Source organism: Camelus bactrianus, chromosome 15, assembly GCF_048773025.1.
Source record: "Camelus bactrianus isolate YW-2024 breed Bactrian camel chromosome 15, ASM4877302v1, whole genome shotgun sequence".
Taxonomy (NCBI): domain Eukaryota; kingdom Metazoa; phylum Chordata; class Mammalia; order Artiodactyla; family Camelidae; genus Camelus; species Camelus bactrianus.
The window spans coordinates 54341653-54365389 of record NC_133553.1 but is presented as its reverse complement, the minus strand read 5'-3'; the positions used below and the strand labels follow the sequence as shown (position 1 = coordinate 54365389).

General features: G+C 35.5%; 1 protein-coding gene across 2 annotated transcripts in view; it reads right to left on the bottom strand.

Annotated features, from left to right (window-relative positions):
* CCDC85A (coiled-coil domain containing 85A) overlaps window positions 1-23737 on the bottom strand; it is a 1028435-nt gene that overhangs the window by 45931 nt on the left and 958767 nt on the right. For both annotated transcript variants that reach the window (XR_012498971.1, XR_012498972.1), the window contains exon 6: window positions 15493-15565. The gene's annotated coding sequence lies outside the window, so the exon portion shown is untranslated. The remainder of the gene's footprint in view (window positions 1-15492; window positions 15566-23737) is intronic.

The following is a 23737-nucleotide window of genomic DNA, read 5'->3' as shown; positions in this document are numbered from 1 at the left end:
AATGAAAAACTATGCGCATAAAAACATACAGACACAAATGCAAAAAGTAGCTCAGACACTAAAGCTGATTTCAAAAACCCACTGAAACAGACCTTCATTTGCCTTAATCTACAAGCTTTGGTCATTGTTAAACTAAGGGGAAAAAAGTGTTTATTTTCATAGTATTCAAAATATTAATAATAAAAAATGCTGATAGTAATTGAGCTTTGAAGAGAAAATCTGTGACTTTTAATTTAGAAGTACTAACATATTTTGGTTATTATTTAAAGCAAAGAGGGTCTGGGAAATGCCGGCTTATTTGTATTTTTCTTTAAAAAGGCATTCACTCTACTTTTAGCCAAATGCTTATCCACGTCATTATCAGATAATTGACTGGAGAGGAATTTTTATACGTAATGCCAATGAGTCTGCAGTACTTTGAAAATAACTTCTGTATAATTTTCTGTCTTCCATTTGTCTTTCAGAATGAGTGACCTACTTCCGCCAACACTGATTTTAGATATGTGAAATAAAATAAAAATAAAACCTGATAGTTGACATTACTACTTTGGCCTTAAGTGAGCTAATTTAAGATAATCGTAGTTGTATGGTATGCACACCATCATCTTTCATAGTCTTTTAAAACTATAAGACTGGAGGAATCTGTGATTAGTTTCTCTTCTCCTTAATCAATCTTTACGCTCTCTAAAAATTACTGTCTGCAAGCTATGCTGCAAAAGTCACCAAAGACTTGTGCTCCCTGGATCAATGTTTGAACATCATGATACATGGACTTATTTGCAAATATGGCTAGAGGCTTCTAGCATTAGCTTTCTCAGAAATCATTATTGCAGCATTAGCTGCCTGTGACTGAAGGTTATTGCAGCTGAAATGATTACTGACTTAATGAAATAAATCACTGGTGGAATCTTTGCATCCAACACACAAATCAGCCATTAACTGAAACACAAATGTTATCTGCTCACTTTAAGTTAGGAAACCTGCAACTCTTTAGGAAAAGAAGATGGTAGAATATAAATACAAGTATTTAATCAATTATTAAATCAAATAGATATTAAGACCCAGCCTTGCTAATAGTCAATGATGACTCAATCTGAAATACCAGAAATGATATTTCTATCTAAATAAAATAAAATGTCAATTTATTTTGAACTTCCCATTTATTTCCCGTGATTTCCTTAAAATTTCAGGTAAAATGATTCGTCTGGCCACATATTTGGCAAATGTGGAGGTTCTGTTTCCTGGTGCAGTGGCTTCAGGTGATCTGTATACCAAGGTGCCTGCCAACAGATGTGTAATCCAGGGGTTCCGGGGTGAGAAGCAAAAAGGACTCATTAATGGTTCACACCAACACTGCTAGATAGCCCAGCTAGGGATGTGTATATGTAGTTCTGCTTCTAAGGTATTTCAATTTAAAATGTGGATTGGCATGGGGGGGGGGGGGTCCTTGAAATGCAATCTTGAATCACAAGTTTAGAGCTAAGGAAATGTATCAAGAGAAGAGTGGCAGGGAGAGATAAGCAGAAAATAGACAAGTTTTGTTAGCATGCATTCAGGACCCTCTGGAGCAAGGAGGCATGGAACCTGGGGGCTGCAACTGTTAACAGACAGTGGGTCTGGAAAATATCCTTTAAGACTGTCCAATTTCTTTTTGTCTAAACTGTGCTTATGATGACAATTTCCTTTTACTTTAAAACGATTTTTATTTCTTGCTTGGATCTTAGGATAACTACAGTATGGTAATTCAGACATGTATTTATTTGACTGATGTATATTAAGTAACTACTATATAACAGGAATTACAATTGGTAAAAAGAAAGTCCCTGTCCTCAAGAAATTTCAATCTAGAAATGAAGAAGATAAACAAAGAATAATTTATGTAATTGGGATAAATGTGTACGTGTACACAGTGGGACCAGGGAATATAGGAGATCCCAGGATCATCTCAGAGAGGCTTTCCCAGAGGGCTGTTGCATGAGATTAAGAATATAGATCAAATACTTTTATATGCATATGAGAAACATTTCCTTTTAGAGCAAAATGATTTGCTTGTGGGCCTTAAGCCATTTAATTATCCATGGCCAGTTCACTGATCCTGATTTGCTATGAAGGGTGTGAAATTTGGGGCCTTGTTTTTTCCTTTGTGAGTTGTATTACTTACCTAGTGCTGTATAACAAATCACCCCAAACACAGACACTTAAAAAGTTATTACCTCACACATTTTCTGAGGGTCAGGAATCTGGGAAAGGCTCAAGTGGGTAGTTCTGGCTCAGAAGCTCTCATGAGTTTGTAGCCAAGCTAACAGGTAGGGCCATAGTTGGTTAGGGCTAGAGGATCTGTTTCTAAATCCACTCATGTGACTGTTGGCAGCAAAGTTTAGTTATACACCATATGGACCTTTTCAAAGGCTCACTCAGGATCTGGCAGATCACCTCCTCCAGACTGAGTGACCCAAGAGAGGAACTTAGCGAGCATGCCCAAGAGAGAAGCCACCATGCTTTAAAAATCTAATCTCAGAAATGACATAGCATCATCACTTCAGCTGTGCTATGTTGGTCACACAGACCAAAGCTGGTACAATGTGGGAGGGGATACACAAAGATGTGACTACCAAGAAGTGTAAACCACTGGGGACCATCTTGGAAGCTGGTTAACACATGAGTCAAATTAGATCTTTAATACCACCAAGCTCCAAAGTCTAATTTAAACAGTTTGTGATGTAGGAATATTCTGAAAACTTTTTATTTTAAAATTGAAAGGGTCTTTGAATATGATCTAGTTTTCATCAGTTTCAGATGAGAGGTAAGAACAAGTAAATATAGACTCATATTTAGTCTAAAACAGCACTTGTGTATTTTTGTCATTTACTTTCATCTATGCTTTAGTTATTTTTACTTCGCCTGCTCCAAAAAGAATTCCAGACACAACATTTATCCCAAAAAGCAACATTAGCACTACTCCACTTGATGACCTCTTATTCCTCTGAGTACCTTAATTTAAGTCAGACTTAATAGTCTGGCTGTGGAGATAAGAATTTGTTTTGTAAATGATAAATTCAAGAAAAATATATATATAAAGGAAGGATTTGACTATTAAAACAAAAAGTCCCAGTTGCAAACCTGGAAACCATCATTTGGAAAGATTCAGAATAAGCCAATTCTGTTTAGTTTGTTGCACTTTATGGTATTTTTAGAGATCTTTCTGGGTTTTTTGGTTTCTGGGTTTTTGGTAAGACCTATAAGCATATTTCTGTAGACTGACAAAAAAGTATTATTAAGAAAGCATTTAAGAAGGAGACTACAGATACATAATATGGTCTCATGATTATATTGTTAATTGATAATGTAATTCATTACATTTTTGAGTATTTTTAATAAAAGTAAATATAAAGAAAATTAAATTAGGATTTTTAAAAATCATAAGCTCCATTAGAACAAGATATATTTGTATTTCAAAGGCATTTACATAAAATAACAATGCTCTGAATTATTTTAAAGTTAGGTATTAATTACAAATGTCTAGTTCTATTTATTATTCTAAGTGCTGGGCAATTTTAGCAGTTTTTGAGCAAATGAAATTTACTGAAATCCCTGCTTCACTAAGTCATTTTAAAACATTACATTTCGGAGCCCATTTCCTCCTGCAGGTTTTTGAGATTTGTGGTAAATGTTCAATCTTGCATACTATTTTATTGCTGCAATCTATGAAGCCAGCAATAATATGGGATTTCAGATATGGATGGCAAATGTCAGTAGGGCACTATATAAAATCATGGAATAAAACATAAAAAGTTATTTAAGTTGTATATAAAACACCACTTCAGTGTTATATTGCAAATTACTTAAACAACATACAGTCTTCAAGAACAGAAAAATGGAGTGTTTTTTAAAGGAATGATTTTCTAAAAATATAAATATTAACCTGTAAGGACACTTTTACTGTTGTGTTAAATTTCTTTCTAAAACATCAGGCATGTTAAACAAATGTTATTTTTTAAGGAAGAAAAACCACTGCATTCAACTATATAAAAACACAGAGAGAGAGAGAATGTTTCTTGCCTCAGAACTATGGGAAGGGGCAGTAGTGGCTGTTATAACAACTGGCAAGAGAGCATACGGTGAGGAGAGGACCGGTTCTCGCCTATTGTAAACCCAGACCCTGACTGTCCAAGTCAAGGACACCTTGAGGGATAGCAGGCTTTTTTAAGGCTAGATGTAACCATCTTTAACTTATTCCAAATGTGAAGTTGTAGCTCACCATTTCAGTCTTAAACAGTTATGAAAGCAGAATTGACCTGTAAATACATTAATCTTCTCTGGTTTAAAAAAAATATATGTATATATGTATACAAATTAATACATATCATATAGTTAAAGTAAAAAGAGTTGTTCATTAATTAACTTGTTCATTTATTCACATTTTAAAGCAGTTCGTCCTAATAATGAATATCTGTATTAGCAGTTTATGAAACATTTATGTGTATATTAATTGATTTTTTCACTAGTAATTTAACATATACTGAGCAATCACTACGTGCTAGGCATTGCTCTCAGTGCTTTGTACGAATTGGTCCTCTTAATCCTCATATTAACCTTGCATTGGAGAGGAGGAAACAGAAACACTGGGAGTGTGGATAAATCAGCTAGGTCACACTGACGGTGATGGCTGGGCTGAGTTCAAACTTGAGAGGGCTGACTCTGAATCTCAGGCTCTTACCATTTCACCACATAACAATGTAAGGCTAACAGAGAGGGACTTGGATTATATTGTTATTTCCACTTGAAATATAAGGAAAATGGTATTTGCAAGGTAAAATGCAAAGGCCATTAAATGGAGGAGTGTAGATGTTTATTCCGATTTCCTGCCCCCAAGTCTCCTGTAACATTTTCCCTTGGATCATAAGGAGCTCATCTTCAGGGGAAGCATACACAGAAGCAGCTAACTATAATGCAATGCAATTAGTGATACAAAAGAAGTGCTACTGAATTTTAGAGGAGGGTGATTACCTCTTCTGAGACAAAGCTTTATCTACAGGGACAATCATAAGTTCAAGGAAAGCATAGTTCTAATTAAACAGGGGACAATTTGAGGGACTTTTAAAAACATCCATCACACAACTTCCACACTGGCCCATTTTGGTGCTTCAACTTGCCTTTAAATAATCATTCTTTTTTATAGCTAACAGCAAAAACTCCTAAAATACAAATATGGCACATTTCCTGAGGAGAAGAACAGTTGTAAAAAGTTGAATTTTAATAATGATGACTAACATCATTAAACTCTTATTATGAACCAAGTATCAGTCTATGTACTTCAGAGGTATTATATTTTCCTTAATCCTCAAAGCAATTTATATGATAGTGACCATAATTACTTCGTTTTACTGATGAAGACACTAAGGTACAGCTTTCCTGGACACAGTTTGCCAGGAAAATGGCTCTAGGCAACTCTGAGGAAGGCTAGGGAGAAATTCATTATATGTATTTGTAGTGTTCTATTGAGATCCATCTTCCAAAACAGGTAGTTCTGTCTTCACACAAGGCTCAGTTAATGGACTACCTCAGGTCGAAAAGTGGTTGAGGATCCATAATTCTCAGGTTTGCTATCTCAGACCTATTCTTTAGTTTGCCATATCTGGAGAGTTTTGGTTATGTAAATCAGGTTAAGACCTTAGAGACATAACAGTTTCACTCTTAAGAACCCCATGAACAGTTGATCTAGGCAGAGATCTTCAGTGGTTCAACAGAGTTCTAACTATCCCACCTATCCTGGTGCCTGCAATCGTAATCACAGTCACTATTTTCACCTCCTGAGATCAGCCACCTGGGATCCTCCCACCTCCACTGAATTTCAGTTCCCTCCCAACTACATTCTTTTTTTTTTTTAATTCAAGCACAGTCGATTTACAATGTTTTGTTAATTTCTGGTGTACAGCATAGTGATTCATTTATAGATATATATTCTTAGTGTAAAGAGAACAAACAATGAAGTGGGTTTTTTTTCATCTTTTTACCCTTTATAAATAATCCTGTTTTCCCTAATTAACCTATTAAAACCTTTGTTTTAGATCTCTTGGGGGAATGTAGTGTAGGTGTAAGTGGGATAGAGCCATATGATAAATAAAATCCAGCAACTTGGATTAAGATTCGCATGAGTACACAAGAGTAGTTGGTGGGAGATCAGTGCTACCAAATATCTCTTCTCATTTGGCACCATATTCTACAACTTACCATACAGTTTCTTAGGTAATTTCTGCTCTCTTCAGTTAACTAATAAATTACCAAGAACAGGTTTCGCTTTTCTTAATTTCCCCCATAGGACTTAGCCCAGTTCTCATCATTACATTAGGTAGTTATATAACTGAATTGATCTAACACAATACAGTTTGTTTAGATGTAAAGTCATGCTTAATTCTACGAGTTCACTTTATAGTGCTTCTTAAACTCAGTGAAACAACTAATAATGCATTTGGAATAAGAGAAACACTGTGTTAATTGATTAATCCATGCACTTTCTAAAAATACTTTATAGAATAACAAGAAGCATAAATAAGAAGCTTGTAATTTAATTAGAAGTAAGCCACTCTGTTAGATGAATATATGGAATCCCAAAGCATATCATACCAATTTTCAAAGCTGTCTACATTCACAAAGTAAGTCCATGAGATCTCTGTATATTGCTATGTGAAGCATGCTGTTAAAGTGATTTACTTTTATTATTTATAATAGCAATTGATAACTAATATGATTTGGGGCTATAATAAATTTATTATAAGTACCTATACGCACACGCACACGCACACGCACACACACACACACACATATATACACTTCTTTTTCAGCTTTTAACATTGACATGTGAACACTAAAAATAGTAACACATACTACTAAAATGTAATACTTTAATTCCTTCCCAGAATCCTTAATTAATGCCTTAATTAATTAAGTTAGTGACTGCACCACACGGAATTGAAGTTTATTTTTGTGGTCAATACACACCAACAAAAAAGGAAGCCAGTAATCAATAATACTTGTTTTATGATAATCCTGGAAAAGATGACTGCAAGGTAAAGACAATGGAAGTGCTTCTTTCTGAGAGAAAAAGAACCTAAATAATGTTTTAGGGCAAAGCAAACAAACAAGCAGAACTCCTCTATTCCTCACTCATTTTTATTTGATTGTTATTACTCTGACAACTGGCTCAATGCATCAGCCTCTGTTTGGCAAAGAAATATTTTAGGTAGTAAATGTACTGTGTTTGAGCTTCATAACTGAGCATGAATCACTGCCTTTGCAAGAGCCAAGTCTTTAAAGACGGCTGTTGAGACAATTTCGACTAATGATAATTTTAAAAAATCATAAGCACCAATTTACAACGTGTCTCAAATAGAGAACTGAGCTACTTATTACATTCAGTAACTTGTCCCTTTAGGGTGAGGAAGAAGCAATAATTGTTTTAGTGCAACTTATGGCGATTTTTTAATAAAACATCAGAAAACCAAGCACTGTTCTTTACTTCCACTTCCTTAAATATTGGGTACAAAGCACTGTTAGAATCACTCTCCCCAAAGGGTTTAATCTGTGATACATAGGATTTTGGCAAAGAATTCAACTGCCATTTAATATTTTTCACTCAATCATGTATAGCTTTTATGAGACACAATGAAAGTTTAAATGGGGCTTGTACATTAGAAGCTGTTTTTCTTTCTCTGTGCATCATCGGGAGAAGTGAAAAGGTAGTTGGGAATTTCCCATTCCCCTTGATTTTGGTGGTTGTGAGCCTATGTAAATTTGTTTCCTAGATGGATGGATGATTTCCAATAAGGAAGCGCTGAGTAGGTTAAAAAGAACATGAAGAACAATGGAAAATGATGTTTTTACATCTCTTTCAATGAAAACAAGAAGCCAGTAAGTATATAAGGTCCAGAAGAATCATTCACTGGGCATCATTTTGCATGTTGTGATGTTAAGTTTTTCTTATGGATATACTCATATACTCAATACAGATACTCTCTTATTACTCTGTATTTCTAGGCCAGCTGAAGTCACCTAATGATGCCTGCTGCTCAGTTCTATAGATGTATACAAAATTCTATGATTGTTGGGATGAAAAATATCCCCATTTTTTTTTCTGTCCAAGACTAATTCTATAGTAGGCTAATGTGTTCTTTCAGTGAAAAAAGAAAAAAAAATTGATTTAACTTATGCAGCCAAACAAATATTTAGATTTAGAGCAGAGGGACAGATAAATAGTTTTGCAATTACTGCCTAGGCAATAATTGTTAGAAATTTAGTGAAAAGATCTTATATCCAGAAATAGAACAACAAAAAAATAAGATTATTTTAAACTATAATATTCAGTATAAATTAGTCTTATGGTCATTCAGATGTCAATCAAAATTAACTGATTTTCTGATGTGTCAATGTAGATTCATCAATTCATCATTTTGATAATGGAGGAGTCTATGCATGTGTGGGGACAGGTGGTATGAGGGAAGTCTGAGCCTTCTGTTCAATTTCTCTGTGAACCTAAGACTGCTCTATAAAAATTAAGTTTTAGTTAAACTTAGTTTATTATAATTAGTAATCTAGCTGAAGAAAAAAATCAAATTACAAAGGCATAAAGCTTTTTGGAGAAATTATAAGTTATACACACACACACACACATCAACTGTAATGACTATAGCTGCAAGTAACTGACGACTTAAACCCAAAGCTTGATGTCCAGAGGCAAGGGAGTTACTGGCATTTGTTCAGCTACTTAACATCATCAAGGCCTTGGCTTCTATCTTTCTGTGCCACTGTTATTAGCATACTGACTTTTTCTTGTCCTATGTTTTTCTCTTAATTTTAGCAAGATAGTTGGTTCAGCCTCTAAGATAACAAGTCCATTAAAGGTGGTGAGTTAAGAAGGAGGAAGGGCAGTACTAGCTCCATCTATTCTTTTTATCAGATAAGCCAAAGCTTTTCCTGTATCACATCAGCTAGAATTCAATCACATGGTCTCCCATAACTGGGAAAGAGAGCATCTCACTTAGCACCTTCAGTGAAATATGGGAAATGGAGAAAGGATTATGGAGCAGTCAGTTATTCATTAACAGAAATGATTAAGAGACAGGTGATAGATAGGTATAGACAAATATATGGACACATATGGATTATATCTGTTTAACACTTTATATGTGAGACAAAAATATTATGTTTTCTCCCAAATACTTTGAATTATCCATTATAGTAGCAATACTGTTTTTATAAACTAGACCATATATGCTACATTATTTTTCTATCATACAGATTTTTAAGTTGGACAAACTTAGCATTCAAATTTGTTTATTGAATTAAAAAAATCACATAGGCACTTTTAAAAATGGTTATATATAATTATAATATATTAGATAAGCCTAATTGAATTTTAGCATTTTTGAATATTTAAAGTATATATATATAATTTGTAAGGATATAATTTATACTTATATAAAATATATAAATATATATCTAAAATTTTAAGTATGACATAAATGTTTCTAAAATATTTTATAAATATTTTATGAGTTATTTTATGTGTATATGTTTATATATATATTTGTATATATGAATATATATCATTTTTGTAGGATCAAGATGATTTAAAATAAATGCTTTGATCTAGAAATTTTAAATTAATATGTTAAGTTGGTCATTTTGAAAATGTAAATAGTGACATGACTCATATGAGTAGACCCACAGACACACAGTAGATACTCAATATTAGTAGATTATCTTCAAAAGTCAAGGAAATTGAAATTATATAACAGGATAACTTAAAATATCCAAAGGTATATAACAGAAAAAGATCTGTAGCACATCAGGAAACTAGAGGAAGCTGCCATACTTATTTTAGAAACTTTGAGAAACTTCCAAAATATGTAGCTTAAAAGGATACCCAAAACTTCTCCTCATTTTAAAGAAGAGACTTCTTCCCAAGGTGTTTTATATTATCTGTAATTTATTTAAAGCATGGATATTGTAGGGTATGTGTATGTATGTGCCTTTATGCATGAATCCACTTTAATGAATGTCCTAGTGGTGGTTAGTTAACATTTGACATAATCTACTCAAAATACACACTTCAAGGTCAAGAGCAATTTAAAGAGTACAGTTAGGAGTCTATGAACACCCAAAACAAACATCAACCATAGATAACAGAAGAGCAGGATAGTTAGTTAATTAGCATAAGGATGATAAAAATGATTTTATTAGTAGAAATAAGATGGGCTAAAAATATGAGGATTTTCCAGAAATATAGAAAAACAAAGAACACATATAGATATGGCGATTTCACAGCCCAAAACTCTTCAGAGTTGGAAATTCAACAAACTTAAAATTATTTAGCACCTTTTTGCTGGTAAACATTTATATGTGTGGTAGAATTCATCCTGGCACATAATTTAATTGAAACATTGTGGACAAAGAGTTCTATTTCAAATCATAAGAGGCTATCAATACTTACCTAGAAAGAAGAACCAGATAACCATGACTGCCCAAATTAGCTTATGTCAGTTCTCAACAGGACTAACTACAAGAATCACTCACAAAAATGCACTAACATACGTTGGTTCATGACAACAAAAATCAAAAAATGTTAATACCACTAAAGCCCTTGAGAAGAGTTTTGTATATTGAAATTCATCTGTAGTCACAGTTATATATATATAACTGGCTCAGCATAATTAATACCACCACTAATGGGAATGTATATTGTAGGTTGATAGGCCTTCAAGGTGGAGTCTTGGAAACAGTTCAATGACTCATTCATCAACTTACTTTTGAATTAATAAAAATTTGCTATTTTGCACACTTATGTCAATTGATGTTAAGAGTAAATCACAATAAAAAACTCATGAAAACCTTATAATACTGTCTTAAAATATGAATGCTCTAAATAAACTTTATTCAGTCATCTTGGAATTTAGGCTTACTCTTGGATTGCAGAAGAGATTTCAAAGAACTCACAATCTTCTAAAACCATTATCTTCAGCTATTTATTATTCACAATCTTATATCACCCTCAGTAACATAGCATTGTTTTCCTTTGTAGAAAAACATAGAGTATTGATGTGAAGTTAAAATGCCTTTCTGTTTTAGTCCATATGTTTCTGAAATGTGATCACATTAAATTGTATAGTGAATGAATGCCACAGACTGAAGATTTGAGCAGGATATGGTTTTCTGTGTCACAAGTTTTTCTGGCTATGCTGGCATATAAGGAATATCTGTTCCTTGATAATACATACAACTGAATTTAAATTCATATTTCCATAATCTGTGATTTTGAGCAAGTTCTTTGAATTTCCTTACTCTTGGGTTTCTCATCTGTACAGTTTGTACTAATAATTTTTGTGTCTTATACTTTAAAGATACACATTCATTACTATGTTTCTCTTCCAAAAGTCTCCCAGCTTAGTAAAAGAATTAATAAACAGGAATATATAAGCCTGAAATTGGAAAACCAGTGAAGATCAAGTGAGACAACATTTAAGCTAGCAGGTCATGGAACTGAGTCACTGTCTCTGGGGCTCTTGGGCAGATTTAAATGCACAGTCTACTGTGGGATGGAATCTGTATGAAAAGTTGTATCTCTGGTAGGCAGTGATTCCATGTAAGGTTACTCCAGAACCTTGTCTACTGCTCTGTTCTGATTTAAAAAGCCAATGGTCTTTGGTGGGCACTTCTTGCTAATCAATAAAAAGATAGGTTGTGCTTGTGACCATTTGAGTTCTTTGTCCTCTCTCCGTGATGTGCCTTCATTCTCTCAATAGAACCCAGAACTGTTAACTAATATTTTTATTCAGCTTACAATCCTGTTTGAACAGGAGAGAATACTATTATCATTTGCCTGTTTGGACACTAAAATACTAATTCAGTTGTCATCACAGAAGATTTAACAGTGAGGTTCAAACATCAACTTATTGAAATGTTTAGTCTTGTTTGTGAAATATTATCTGTCTTGGCAGAAGGCAAATCCTGTCATTATATCCAAAATGTACAATTCTCAGGACTGGCTATCTCCAATCTGTGTACATTTATTTTAAAAAATGATAATTAGTCTGTTTCAAAGCTCTATTTTTTGGAAATCCTGACATATCACAGAGACAAACATGATCATTACAACTTACAACTAAAAACCTGCCTATCTTATAATAAGATGCAAAATATATGTCAAATGTACAAAGACTGGCAGTGAAATAAACTTATTGACTCTGAGATGGTTTATGATATTGGGGCAGTTATCCATCTCTGTGAAAGAAAAATGCAAATTCAAATTACCAAACATTCAAGAGTCCCCAAAGTCTAATTTATATTCTAGAATATTAACATCACACACAGCAACACTATTTCCAGAATCATCCTGTGAAAATGTCCTTACTCAAAGTCTCAAAGTGAGCTCAGAATAATTCAGAGTAAGAATTCAGAATAAGGTTAAAACTCAGTTTAAAGCTCCTAATATGATCTCAGAATAAAAACAGGCAAACTAATCAGATTGAATTTTGAAGGAGGCAAAGCTGACTCAGTAGCAGAGGAGACCTTATATAAAAGCTAAATAATGGGATGTTTGAAGATTTAAATTTAAAAAAACTAGACAAGGAGACAGATAATTAGAAAAAGTATCAAGAGTTGCCTCTAGAAAAGAGATGTGGAATAATCATACTTTTGCTGATATATTTTATTTTACCTAGACATCTCTAAATAAGAAATCTGCATCTGTATTCTATAAGAAATTTTAATTTCAATTCAGCCTCCTCCTATAATCTGTGGATTATGAATTAGTTTTTGGAATGGATGCACATCTGTGCACATTCTTCCTCATAATATAAAATGATGTGGAAAAATGCACCATGAACTACCAAAGTGACCCCAGAAGCCACATATGGTAGTGATGAGTAACTACAATAAAGTGAATATATCTTCTGTATGTCATATTTTTTTCCTAAAAGCTTAAGATGAGAAAACTTCTTTACATTACAGTGAATACACTGTAATTAAGAAGCTTAAGAAAATGTGAATAAAAGATATATGATCCTGTAGTGTCAATATAAAGGGTTATCTTGAGTTGTACAGATTTAAAGATGGAGCTAAGATATATGCATCATATGAAAATTACCTATAATAAATACAAGTCTAGATGAAATAACAGTGGACTGTTGAAAACTAGATTTCATAATTGCTTTTACATTCTTGCTCCACAAGGAGGAAATTTTTGATTAAGAATCAAAGAGTATTATCTTCTAAATTATTGCTCGATTTTTATATCATTGGGCATAGGTCAGAGAAATTTTATCTTTATGACTTTATAAAAGTGTAAGATTTCCAAATCATTAATGGAACATTCATTTGTCCTGTGATGAAATTTTAGGACTTGGATATCTCTGTATTTATAATACAGAATTTCTAAAACAAAGATCTGAAATTAACTTACTTAAATATAATTTTGTAGGAATGCATACATTTTCAATAATTCAATAATTGCCACCTTTTTAAAAGCTGCTTTCAAAGTTATGGTTAAAGCACAACTATTTGACAAAACCAACATCATACCTGGACTCATAATATAATTTTTTAGTCTGAAGACTTACTGAGAATGAACTCAAGAAAGTAGGCTCAGAATGTTGTGTTGGCGCCAGAGTGGGCATAGGAGAGACACAGGGCACTTGGGACAAAGGGCTGTATTTACGTGGTGATGACAGTGATGGGGAACACGGTGGAGGGGGCCGGGGCAGCTCCTTTCCCATTAATGACATCATTTTGAAGCAGCAAGTGCCATTTTCAGTGAATTAGTATCATTGCTCCAAGTAATCAATTAAGAAAAATTACAGCTATTTTTTCTCACACCCTTGAAGGGAAAACCATGGGGATGTTCCCATTATTTTCAACAGATGATCAATATATGAAGAAAAATGTAGTATATTCTGGCAAAACGTTAAGGAACTAGGAGATAAGGCTGTTTATTTCTAGGTTGGAGGATGAAGGGGCCCATGGAAGGAAATTAATGCAAAAGGTTTCAATAGATGTTGTTCATACAGCTTGAAGAATTTGAAAACTGTTTTACATTGAATAAACAATATCAAATATTTTATATCCATGCTAAATAAAAGGCACACTTCCTCTTTTACCATTTTTAAAAGGCACAAGATTTTAAATGATCCATTAGAAAAAACAGATATATAAGTACAACAACAACAAAAAATGTAAAACTGTGACATTTTCCTTGAGTTTTGTTGACCTTACCTTTCCTCACCTTTGTATTCCCTGCAAGGGATTCCCTTCCAGCTCCTAAACAGGACCCTGAGTCCCACCTGAGGCTTTCCACAGTAGCTGTCAGAAGAGCTTTGGAAGGAGGCATTTCTATTCTAGAACATGGACATTTTCTCCCTCCCAGCTGATTTACATTTTCAACTTTCTCTATCTTCACAGGCTTTGCTTCTTATAGGAGAAATTTCAAGGGCGGAAGACCTTGCCAGAGTCCAGATGCAACAGCAGCAGCCATATTTCCCCACTGCATAGACTAGCGCTTCCCAAAGAGGTGTACCTCAGTCACAGGACAGCCAATTTATGCCCCCCCACACACATATGTCTTATACCACTACTTCTAGTTTCATTTTATTTAAATACTTTCTGGAATTTTAATTTCTCAAGTACTTCATAAAATGAACCAAATGAATCTGAACTATCTTGCTGTAGAAGAGTCTAATATAATTACTAGACTGTGAACACAAGAGTTAACCTAACTTGGGCTCAAATCCTGCCTCCTTTGGGCAGTTATTATCTATGCCATCTTTTAAAAATAATTTGGCCACCTTTCTCTCTCCCTCCTCTTTGGAGATGGCCAACACTGTCTATGGAGTATGTACCTACTTTTACTCTAATCTGAGCACCCAACCCTCACACCTCGTGGCCTTTCCTCTTACCTTTTGAATCAGCCTACACACTATGCAGTATATATCTCTCTATATAAATCTGCCTTTACCCAAAGGCAGTATGAAAATTCATTAAGACTGAATATAGATATTACTATAATCAACTACATACTTTGAGGCATTTAATTATTAGCACTCTCGTCTTAGAGAAGAGAAATTCATTTGTGATATGCAGAATGACTCCCGCAAAGATGCCCATATCTTAATTCCTGGAACACGTGAATGAACATGTTATGTTATACAGCAAAAGGGAATTGGGTTTGCAGGTAGAATTAAGGGTGTAACCAACTAACTTTAAGTCAAAAACGTTACCCTAGCATATGTCGATATGCCCAAGGTAATCACAATGATTCTTATAAACAGAAGAAGGAGGCAGAAAAAGAGAATTAGTCAGAGATGTGATGACAGAAACAGGAAACAGTTAACCATTTGGCATACAGTCTATTGTTCTAGTTCTTTCCTGAGGCCTGATAGTATCTCTCTTTTTTTTAGTTTGTAATATATTGTTATATTTCTACAGTAAATCCCCCAAACTCACCTTCTTTTGCTTCAGAGAGTTCAAGTAGAGTTCTGTTACATGATTCTGAGTAAGTCTGAACTTTTAACACGACCTAGAGAAAAAATAAGAACATAAATGTGTAAATCACCTGGGAGGAAAACATTTAGAAAAAATATACCTGACAAAGAACTTGAGTCACAAATATACAAAGTACTCCTACAACAATAATAAAAAAAAAAATTAAAACGGGAAAGAATTAAATAAGACATTTCAAAAGACACATGAATAGTTAAGAAACACATAAAGATGCATAATATCTTTAGTTATCAGGGAAATGCTAATTAAACCACAGTGTGATACCAGTACACACCAGAAAGAAACGCTAAATTTAAAATGACTGCCAGTTAGATATTTTGGCAAAAATGTGCAGCAGTTGGAACTCTGATATAATGATGACAAGAATATAAAAACAGTAAAACCACTTTGGCAACATGTTTAGCAGTTTCTTGTCATCTTAAATATACACTTACAATATGACCCAAAAACTCCACACTCAAGAAAAATAAAAATTAATTGTCCATAAAGACAAACAACAAACTTACATCTGAATGTCTATCGAGGCTGTTCATAATAGCCCCAAGATGGATATAACTCAAATGCCCATCAAAAGGAGAATGGATACTAAAAATTGAGTTATATTCTAAAAATAGAATAGTATCCAAAAATAAAAAGGGAAGGATTAGTGTTATATGACATAATATAGATGAATATCAAATTTATGCTGAGCAAAAGCAAACAAAAAAGAGTATATATTGTATGATTCCATTTTTATGAAGTTCTGGAACAGGCAAATCTAATCCATGGTGAAAAAAAATCCAGAACAACAGCAGCCTCAGGGGTAAGGGATTTGTGTGTGTGTGTGCGGTAATGAAAACGCTCTATCTTCATTAAGAGTTTGCGTTACATGGGCGCTACTTGTCGAGCTCGCTGTATTGTACACTTAAAATTTCAGACCACTATACAAATACCACACCTCAAGAACACAAAGGATTGAAAGGAAGTGAACTTTCTATATATAACCAACAATTTTTTTTCTCATAAAATGGGAATTTGAGTAACCATTAAAAAATGTTCCTACTCTTGTAGGTGGGGTGTGTGTGTGTGTTGTTCTAAGGAACACAGTTGTTTAGAACATATATCCAACCAGAAAAATTTGCTATGTAATTGTGAATGTTTGAACACATATGAAATGTTTTTTGCAATTTGGGAAGAAAATATAGGGAATTGGGTAGCTCTGCAGCTGCTACTGTCCACAGTTACAAAGAAGCCCCCAAGTCAGCATTTTTAAAATCTCCTTAGCTGATTCTAATAGACAACTAACTCGGAAACCACTGATTTTTTTCACCGCATTTAAAATAAACCGAAGGAGATAAGCTCTTGAAGTGTATAACTTTTGACAAAAATGTTTGACAAGAATAGAAAAGCAATACATTTAGTTTTAGAGAATTCCAGGGGATAAGAGCGATGACTTGGGTACTAATTCATTAGGGTTATATTACAGCCATTTAAAAAACTTCAATTGCTTGGAATGGGATCACATACGTTATATATTAGACATATAAGTCTTCCCTTAGATGTCTTATTCCATACCTTATAAGTAAAGTAAGAGAGCTGTAGGGCCATTTGACCATGGAACTAAGCCCTGTCTCTAAGAGGGTGATACTAGAGATTGAATCAAGATGGCAGAGTAGTAGGCCCAAGAACTCACCTCTCCTTGCAACTACAACAAAACCACAACCGACTTCTGAACAGCCATCGAGAAAATAGACTGGAGTCTAGCAAAAAGTATCTGCTTCAACCGGAAACATTGAGACAGAACCACAACAGGAAGGTAGGAGGGGTGGGCTCACAATATAGTCGGACCCCATGCCCTCTGGGTGAGCAACCTAAAAGCTGAAGAACAATTAAGTCACAGAGGCGCTCCCACAGGAGTGAGAGTTCTGAGCCCCATGTCAGGCTCCCCAGACCAGGGTTCCAACAGTAGGGAGGAGAAGACCCCAGGACATCTGGTTTTGAAGGCAAGTGGGGCTTAACTTCAGGAGCCTCACAGGACTGGGAGAGACAGAGACTTAATTCTCTTGGGAAGCGTGCACGGGATCTTGAGTGCACCAGGTCCAGGGGCAGAGACAGTGACTGCATAGGAACCTGGGCCAGACCTGCCTGCTGGTTTTGGAAGTTCTCCTGGGGAGTTAGGGGACTGCTGCAGCTCACCCAGGGGACATAGAAGCTGGTGACGGACATTCTGGGAGTGTTCATCTACATGAGCTTCCCTGGAGGCTGACAACTTGATTGGATTAATAACACCCAAGACCCAGCCCCACCCAACAGCCTGTAGGCTTTAGTAAGGGCTGGGAACCCTCAGGCCAAACAACATAGTGGGTGGAAACACAGCCTCACCCATCAGCACACTTTCTGAGCCGAAAACGCCTCTAGGCAGGGCCTTACCCACCAGAGGTCCAGGCCAAGCTTTATCCAGCAGTGGGCAGACATCAACCCCTCCTGCCAGGAAACCTGCATAAGCCTCTAGCCCAGCCTCATCCACCAGGGGGCAGATACCAGAAGTAAGAAAAAAACAGCCCCAAGCCTGTGGAAGGAATCCAAAAGCACAGGCCAAATTCTACATTGGGACCAGCTCGACCCTGCCCCTTGGGTGACAAAAGAGGAGTGTACTGCTGGGATGCAGGGGACATCTCCCACAGAGGGCCACTTCTCCAAGGTTGAGAATCATAACTAGCCCGTCTAAGAGGGTGATACCAGAAAATCAGCTGACATTTTGATCATTCTTTCTATCCCTGATATATTTTTTCTGTATTTTTCTTTTAATTCAGATAAAGATTTGGAATTATATCATCTAAAACATCAAATATAAATTATGTACAAAAGTTAGGTATACCAACCTCCCCGTTCTACTTTCTACTTTATGAGCTTGACTATTTTAGATTTCTCATGAGATAAGAATTGTTTTGTATTTATCTTTCTGTGTCTGACTCATTTTACTTAGCATACACTTCAATGTGGCAGAGAAATAACTTACAACTGCAAATTTTCTGAAGTAAATGCTCTAAGAAAAGGCAGGTCAGAGGAATATAGAGAGGACAACACCTCCCTAAAGTTCAGTCAAGTTGAGGAAAACATTAACACCATCTTAGCCAATAAAATCAAACCTCTGTAAGGGAATAAAGTGAAACATTATTACTCATGAGGGCACAAGTAAAAGGTGATTTTTACACTTTCCACTCCTAGAAATCTCCTACCCAAATCACTGCTCACTGAAGGAAGTCCACTGGATCTCAGGTCAAGGGTCAGAGAGTCCTTGGGGTTATCTACAGGCTGAGGTGAACCTTTTGGCCTCGGTGAGACCCCCCTCCCCCAGCACAGGCGAGCCTTGTTGTCTTCTCCAGCATGAGAACAAAGGCAGGTCAGAAATAAATGCAAAATAAAACATGGAATCAGGTACCAAATGGACTTTCAACTACAAACTGGCACTTGCCATCTACCTCTACAAGGGTTAAATCACAAGCCACCGCAGCGGTTGGAAAGTAAGTTCTTTGTAGAGACTGTCACCATCTTATGCGTCACTGCCTCTTCTACACACTTTTAAAGAGGTCCAGAGTGAGCACAGGACGGGGTACAACACAACTAGGAAAGAGGCACTGTGATTGTTAATTTTTTGTGTCAACTTGGCTAGGCCACAGGGACAGATATTTAATCAAACATTATCCTGGATAATTCTGTAAGGGTGATTTGGATAAGATTTACATTAAAATTGGTAGGCTTTGAGTAAAGCAGATTGGTCTCCACAATGTGGGTAGCCAGTCGAAGGCCTGAATAGAACAAAAGACTGTACCTCCCCCTCAGTGAGAAGCAAGAAGGAATTCCGCAGCTTGATGGCCTCTGGACTTAAACTGTAACTGCTTTCGGCTGGATCTCCAGCCTGCTCGCCTAGCCTACAGATTTTGGACTTGCTAGCCTCCGTAACTGTGTGAGCTAATTCCTTTAAAATAAATCACTTTTTATACATCTATATTTATATCTACACATCCTATTGGTTCTGTTTCTGGGTAACCCTGACTTATACAAGCAGTATCTGAAAGACAGCTTCAGGGTTAAAGGTCCTGTTATCTGCAATTATTTGAGACATTAGATAATCAACCTAATTCACAGGACGACAAAGATCCTGTTGAAATAAGAACAAGATATCTATTTTGAGATCATAATAAACTGCTACAGAGTTGGTGAAAAGAGAAAAATCATCTAGCCTCCTTTATTTTAGAAAGGCAATTCCTCTTATGACAGTGTTTCATATGCTGCACTTAAAAGATGAATAACAAATGGTGATGAATAACAAACTTTCCATGGAGGTACCCCGACTGGTAACCAAGTCCAGAGTTTCTCAACCCCACTACTATTGACATTTTGGGGCAAACAATTCTTTGTTGTGGGTACCGCTCCCATGCATTATAGAACGTTTAGCAGCATCCCTTGCTCCTCCCCACTAGATCCTAGTAGCATTGCCAAATTGTGATAATCAAAAATGGGTTCAGATATTGCCAAATCGCCTTTGCCTGAGAGCAACTGGCCTAGACCAAAGCTGCTATTTCAGTCGGCTCAGGTTTCCATAAAAAAAATACTATAGTGGCTTAAACCACAAAAGTTTACACTCTTATAGTTCTGGAGGCTTGAAGTCCTAGATCAGGATGCCAGGTCAGCATGGTCAGTTTCTAGTTGTTCTCACACGATGAGAGAGAGAGAGAGAAAGAGATAGTGGGAAAGATGAAGAAGGAGGAGGGGGAGGAGAAAAAAGAGAAAAAGAGAGAGAGGAAAAAAAAAGAGAGAGAGAAAGAATATGAGAGAACAAATGTTCTTTGGTGTCTCTTGTAATAAAGGGCAATGATCACACCATGAAGCCTACTCTCATGACATCTTCTCAACCTCTCAACCTTCTTACCTCCCAAAGCCCCCATCTTTAAGTACTCATATTATCACATTGGGTGTGACAGCTTCAATATATAAATTTGAGGGGACACAATTCAGTCCATACATAGCAGCTGCCCTTTGAAAAGTCTGAAAGTATTTGAAACCTCGTATTTCAGGCCAAGTTTAGATTAAAATTCTTACTATGTCAGTGTCTCTAAAATAAAAGTAATAAGGCTTCTTTGATAAAATCTTTGAGGAAAGAAAGATTTTAAAAAAAGAGCCACCAGATTTAACCTGGGGCTCCCTTCACAGAACTCCAGGAAGAGGAGTCCTAAGTTCTGGAATCACAAGGATAATGAGACTGAACGAAAGGCCTAGATCTTACTGTGCACTTTGTACTCTTATCCTCTCCAGCATTAGTATCTGATAGAAGTGTCTTTGTAGAAAAAAACAGACCAGATGATTTCTAAAATTCCTTCTATTTCTTAAAAACTTGCATATCTGTGAATTCTAAAAGAAAAAATGGTTGAATAAACTTGGAATGATTATTTCAAAAGGACCCTGTGAGTATATAGTAGATAGTTTAATATATGTAAGAGGCTATCAAGAAGATGAGAGCTTATTTTTTCTGTGTACTTCCAGAAAGCAAAATTAGGACTAATGAGTTCAGGTTACAGAGGGGTGAGGGACACAGATTTCAACTCAAGAAAAAAAAAAAAAAAAACTTTCTTACATTCAAAGCTGCTAAAGTGGAATGAGATGTTTGATGAGGCAGTAAGTTCCAAGTCATTTAAAGTACCTGAGCTGATACATCATTTTAGTGGATGCTGCAAGAAGGGATTTATGTATTAGAAAAAGACTAGCTTGCTTTGGAGGTCTCATTCAGCCTTAAAATTATAATTCTAAACAGATCCTTTGAGAAAATAATGCGAAAATAAAACTGTGGGGCTTTTTTCCAATTTGCTATACAAAAATAAGCAAAGAAAAGAAAAACACTAAGTGCCAAATATGGCAATTGTTCTCAACTAAAACAATGCCCTTGGTAAAGTACGATTCTCTCTGTGATGTACTTGCAAGGAAGTGAGGTCAACAATCAGGGTCACTTGTTGGAACCCTTCTCACATGACTTTAGGCCAAAAGTCACAGTGGGGAGCTTTTGAGTCCTTCCTCTCTTCTGCCTCTGAACACTTGCCTGTTCTATGCCCACGGAGAAGAGAGCTGCAGTCAGAGTCACAGAGTGAGAAAGGTGACTCCAGCGACATCAATTCTGAACTTACTATTTCACAAATGAACAATCAGGGAAGTTTAACAGGTTCATCTGATCCCTAGATAATCAGGTCAAATGCAAACTCCTTCACCTGCTCAGCCATTCACCAATTTGAGACACAAACTGCACCATTTCTAAGTGTCTGCAAACTTTTTAGTAGACTCTGGTTAATTTTTTAATGTGGAAGTGTTTTAGGACTAATTAATTATACACAGGAAATTCCTTAGTTGTTTTCACATCAAGATTGGTATGATACTGCTTTGAGACCCCTGGGAGGTTATCAATATCAAATGCAGATGAAGCATCTTCTTTCCCTGTCTTAAGATAGAGTCCAGTGACTGAAAAGAAGTAGGACTTCAGTTGAATTTGAAAGTCAAAGTAAAAATGAGAATGCCTAGAAAAAAGACTACCTCAGGGCGATATCTTATAATAGGGCAGATTTATCTTAACAGTTTTTTGTTTACCTCTCATATTCACTCAACAAATGTCTATTGACTGTAGACTACATACAAGGTCCAGCGCTCCCAGTATTCAGAATCTAATTCTCCTGCCTCTCTCCTCCTTTCCAAGGATAAGGACCTTATGCCTGCCCTGAAGCCCTATTGTTTAGGAAATTCCTCACATAAAAAGAATTAACATAGCTACTTATGGGTTTGGCTTTTTCTTAAAGGACTCTTCTAAAAGAAACCAAAGGACCAATGTTTTAGTTTGTACCACCTGGACTGGGAAACTGCATTAGGTAGAGAGGGTATAGGTGTCCTGTAAGCCTCCTGCAAATGATGGCAACAAACACGCTGACTTATTGTATGTAAGTTGGATTTGTACAATTCTTTCCAAAGGGTTTTAAGAAAAACTATTTTAATGGATTTTTGTTGAAAGACTGAATAAATGAATAAAGAAAAACAAATAAAAACCATATAGCTGCTTCAGCAATAACTTTTTTACAAGCCACCATTTACATTTTACAAGCCACAATGCCTCCGTCATCTTGTCAATCGTGCCCAGCCATTACCGGAGTGACTGACTAGGTGCCCTCCTGAGTTTTCTCTAAATTGAAGTACAAAATTACGAGAGCTCCCCAAATATCGGGCATTTGTATGCAGGTAAGACTATGAACCCGACATGGAAATCTATAGGGAGGAAGAATAACTTACTTTCAAGGGAATTCAGATGCAATATTGTATTTTTCTGGAATACTTGAGGAGCAGATGGTGAAGGATAAATTTAAGTCTATAGAAAAAGCAAGTGCATCTATCAAGGGAAACCAGCTACCAGCATGTAAAATGTGTTGCCCTTTTATTTTTAGTGTGAACTATAATGTAATTCCTTGAAATAGCAGTGCTGCTGTCATAAATATCCTGTAATTATGGGGTTTTCTCAATGTGTGACCAGAGAAATCTGCAAGGATAGCTAGAAATAATCAAGGGATGCTTGCTGCTTTTGAAGGTTCTTTGCCATTAGAAAAAATAATAATAAATAAATAAAAGAAAAAAGAAAAGAAAAAGAAAGAACAAAATAAGCTAAAGTCAAATGGTACTAAAGCCATGTATTATGGAAGAGATACAGTTTATATTCACATAAAATTTGAGAAAATAAATGCATGAAGGTTGCAAGGCCTAAAAGGATGAAAGAAACATTAGCTAAAAGATTCCACTTTGAAATTGTAAAAGGCAGGCAGACAACTCCTTTATGCATCACTGACTGGGGCTAAGAAGCTTTTCAGCCCCTTCAATAATAATTCTTAGTATATGATTTCACTAACTCTCTCATTATTGTAAATGTCCTTGGTGGTTGTTACATACAAGCTTACTGAGAATGGAAGTGTAAATTACTACTATATTAAAATGAACTATGATATGTCACTTACTTTCAGTTTTACTGGTAGTATAGGTTGCAACAGCAGGTAATACCTACTTTAATCCAGAATATAAATTCTGTTTGAAAAACATTTATTAGATTTTTAAGCAATCAATATCTTGAAATGTATATCCTTACAAAAATAAATTAGAAAACAGATCTACTAAGTTTCACGTAGATTCC